Genomic DNA, 4288 nt, shown 5'->3' with positions numbered 1-4288 from the left:
GCTTTCCAAATGTTTCTTTCCCTTTTGATGCCTCTATGCCCCTGTAATTGCCTTTGGCGGCTCCAAAGGGGATTTAAAGTAAACCGTTAATTTGTCTTTTTATTTTTGGAAGACATCATGTAACTGTATTGGACTTTGGCACCACTAAACGGTCTTTTAAGTAAACTTTTAATTGTCTCTTTCCCTTCAGATGCCAGTATTCCCCTGTAAAGGCCTTTGAAGACGCCAAAGGGGATTTAGATTAATCCTTCAATTTTCCTCTAAATTTTTGGATGCCTCACCGCAATTCTCTTGCCCTTTGGCATCCCCAAAGTGGCATTAAAGTAAGCTTTCCAAATGTTTCTTTCCCTTTTGATGCCTCTATGCCCCTGTAATTGCCTTTGGCGGCTCCAAAGGGGATTTAAAGTAAACCGTTAATTTGTCTTTTTATTTTTGGATGACATCATGTAACTGTATTGGACTTTGGCACCCCTAAACGGTCTTTTAAGTAAACTTTTAAATTGTCTCTTTCCCTTCAGATGCCAGTATTCCCCTGTAAAGGCCTTTGAAGACGCCAAAGGGGATTTAGATTAATCCTTCAATTTTCCTCTAAATTTTTGGATGCCTCACCGCAATTCTCTTGCCCTTTGTCATCCCCAAAGTGGCATTAAGGTAAGCTTTCCAAATGTTTCTTTCCCTTTTGATGCCTCTATGCCCCTGTAATTGCCTTTGGCGGCTCCAAAGGGGATTTAAACTTAACAGTTAATTTCTCTTTTTATTTTTGGAAGACATCATTTAACTGTATTGGACTTTGGCACCACTAAACGGTCTTTTAAGGAAACTTTTAATTTGTCTCTTTCCCTTTAGATGCCATTATTCCCCTGTAAAGGCCTTTGAAGACGCCAAAGGGGATTTAGATTAATCCTTCAATTTTCCTCTAAATTTTTGGATGCCTCACCGCAATTCTCTTGCCCTTTGGCATCCCCAAAGTGGCATTAAAGTAAGCTTTCCAAATGCTTCTTTCCCTTTTGATGCCTCTATGCCCCTGTAATTGCCTTTGGCGGCTCCAAAGGGGATTTAAACTTAACAGTTAATTTCTCTTTTTATTTTTGGAAGACATCATGCAACTGTATTGGACTTTGGCACCACTAAACGGTCTTTTAAGGAAACTTTTAATTTGTCTCTTTCCCTTTAGATGCCATTATTCCCCTGTAAAGGCCTTTGAAGACGCCAAAGGGGATTTAGATTAATCCTTCAATTTTCCTCTAAATTTTTGGATGCCTCACCGCAATTCTCTTGCCCTTTAGCTTCCCCAAAATGGCATTAAATTAAGCTTTCCAAATGTTTCTCTCCCTTTTGATGCCTCTATGCTCCTGTAATTGCCTTTGGCGGCTCCAAAGGGGATTTAAAGTAAACCGTTAATTTGTCTATTTATTTTTAGATAACATCATGTAACTGTATTGGACTTTGGCACCCCTAAACGGTCTTTTAAGTAAACTTTTAAATTGTCTCTTTCCCTTCAGATGCCAGTATTCCCCTGTAAAGGCCTTTGAAGACGCCAAAGGGGATTTAGATTAATCCTTCAATTTTCCTCTAAATTTTTGGATGCCTCACCGCAATTCTCTTGCTCCTTGGCATCCCCAAAGTGGCATTAAAGTAAGCTTTCCAAATGTTTCTTTCCCTTTTGATGCCTCTATGCCACTCTAATTACCTTTGGCGGCTCCAAAGGGGATCTAAAGTAAACCGTTAATTTGTTGTTTTATTTTTGGATGCCACCATGCAACTGTATTGGACCTTGGCACCCCTAAACGGTCTTATAAGTAAACTTTTGAATTGTCTCTTTCCCTTCAGATTCCAGTATTCCGCTCTAAAGGCTTTTGAAGACGCCAAAGGGGATTTAGATTAATCCTTCAATTTTCCTCTAAAATTTTGGATGCCTCACCGCAATTCTCTTGCCCTTTGTCATCCCCAAAGTGGCATTAAGGTAAGCTTTCCAAATGTTTCTTTCCCTTTTGATGCCTCTATGCCCCTGTAATTGCCTTTGGCGGCTCCAAAGGGGATTTAAACTTAACAGTTAATTTCTCTTTTTTATTGGACTTTGGCACCACTAAACGGTCTTTTAAGGAAATTTTTTAATTTGTTTTCTTTCCCTTTAGATGCCATTATTCCCTGTAAAGGCCTTTGAAGACGCCAAAGGGGATTTAGATTAAATCTTCAATTTTCCTCTAAATTTTTGGAGCCTCACCGGCAATTTTCCTCTTGCCCTTTGGCATCCCCAAAGTGGCATTAAAGAAAGTTTTCCCAAATGTTCTTTCCTTTTGATGCCTCTATGCCCCTGAAATTTGCCTTTGGCGGCTCCAAAGGGGATTTTTTTTTTTTTTTTTTTTTTTTTTTTTTTTTTTTTTTTTTTTTTCCTTTGAAAAGTGGCAAAATATTTCCAATGTTTCTTTCCCTTTTGATGCCATCCCGGGTTTTTGCCGCGGCTCAAAGGGGATTAATTAAACGTTTTTCTTATTTTTTTAAACAGACTGTTGGACTTTGGCACCCAAACGGTCTTTAAGAACTTTATTTTCTCTTTTCCTTAGAGCCATATCCGTAAAGCCTTTGAGAGAAAGGGGTTTAGATATCTTCATTTTCTAATTTTTGGATTCACCCTTTTTCCTAGTCCCAAGGCATTAAATTTTCCAATTTTTTTCCCTTTGTGCTCTATGCCCTTAAACTTGCGGCCCAAGGGATTAAATAACCGTTTTTGTTTTTATTTTGATCAATGAACGATAGGTTGGCACCCTAACGGTCTTTAAGTAAATTTTAATGCTCTTTCCAGATCGTATCCCTTAAAGGTTTGAGACGCCAAAGGGGATTTAGATTAATCCTTCAATTATCCTCTAAATTTTGGATGCCTCACCGCAATTCTCCCTTGGCATCCCAAAGTGGCATTAAAGTAAGCTTTCCAAATGTTCTTTCCCTTTGATGCCTCTATGCCCTGTAATTGCTTGGCGGCTAAAGGGTTTTTTTTTATAAAAGTAATTCTCTTTTTATTTTTGGAAGACATCATGCAATGTATTGGACTTGGCACCCTAAACGGTCTTTAAGAAACTTTAATTTGTCTCTTTCCTTTCGATGCCAGTATTCCCTGTAAAGGCTTTGAAGACGCCAAAGGGATTTGATTAACTCAATTTTCCTCTAAATTTTTGGATGCCTCCCGCAATTTCTTGCCCTTTGCTCCCCAAATGGCATTAAATAAGCTTCCAAATTTTCCTCCCTTTTGATGCCATCTATGCCCTGTAATTGCCTTTGCGGTCCCAAAGGGGATTTAAATTAACCGTTAATTTGTTATTATTTTTGAAACATCATGCACTGTATTGGCTTTGGACCCTAAACGGTCTTTTAAGAAACTTTAATTGTCTCTTTCCCTTCAGATGCCAGTATTCCCTGTAAAAGGCCTTTGAACGCCAAAGGGGATTTAGATTAATCTTAATTTTCTCTAAATTTTGGATGCCTCACCCAATTCTCTTGTCTTGATCCCCAAGTGGCATAAAGTAAGCTTTCCAATGTTTCTTTCCCTTTTGTTGTCTCTGCCCCTTAATTCCTTTGGCGGCTCCAAAGGGATAAGTAAACCGTTATTTTGTTTTTTTTTTGGAGCACCATGCAACTGTATGGACTTGGCACCCTCAACGTTTAAGTAACTTTGAATTGTCTCTTTCCCTTCAGATCAGTATTCCCCTTAAAGGCTTTGAAGACGCCAAAGGGATTTAGATTCTCTTTCTTTTTCTCTAAAATTTTGGATGCCTCACCGCAATTCTCTTGCCCTTTGCATCCCCAAAGTGGCATTAAAGTAAGCTTTCCAAATGTTTCTTTCCCTTGATGCCTCTATGCCCCTGAATTGCTTTGGCGGCCAAGGGGATTTAAATTAAACCGTTAATTTTCTTTTTATTTTTGGAGACTCATATAACTGTATTGGATTTCACCCTCAACGGTCTTTTAGGAAACTTTTAATTGTCTCTTTCCTTTAGATGCCATTATTCCCCTGTAAAGGCTTTGAAGACGCCAAAGGGGAGTTAGATTTAATCCTTCAATTTCCCTTAAAATTTTGGATGCTCACCGCAATTCTCTTGCCCTTTGCATCCCAAAGTGCATTATTAAAGTAAGCTTTCCAAATGTTTCTTTCCCTTTTGATGCCTCTTATCCCCTGAAATGCCTTTGGGGCTCCAAAGGGGATTTAAATAACCGTTAATTTCTTTTTATTTTTGAGAACATGCAATGTATTGGATTTTTGGACCCCCTTTAAAACGGTCTTTAAGGAAACTTT

General features: G+C 38.5%; 1 long non-coding RNA gene across 1 annotated transcript; it reads left to right on the top strand.

The window, feature by feature from the left end:
* Positions 1-198: 198 nt before the first annotated feature.
* LOC139748546 (uncharacterized) lies at positions 199-3412 on the top strand. The gene is made up of 4 exons (XR_011712726.1): positions 199-323; positions 519-651; positions 1831-1963; positions 3399-3412. It is a non-coding gene; the product is annotated as an uncharacterized lncRNA (long non-coding RNA).
* Positions 3413-4288: the final 876 nt, after the last annotated feature.

Source organism: Panulirus ornatus, unplaced genomic scaffold, assembly GCF_036320965.1.
Source record: "Panulirus ornatus isolate Po-2019 unplaced genomic scaffold, ASM3632096v1 CTG_7220_pilon, whole genome shotgun sequence".
In the NCBI taxonomy this organism is placed as follows: Eukaryota; Metazoa; Arthropoda; class Malacostraca; order Decapoda; family Palinuridae; genus Panulirus; species Panulirus ornatus.
This window is presented reverse-complemented; position numbering and strand designations above follow the sequence as displayed.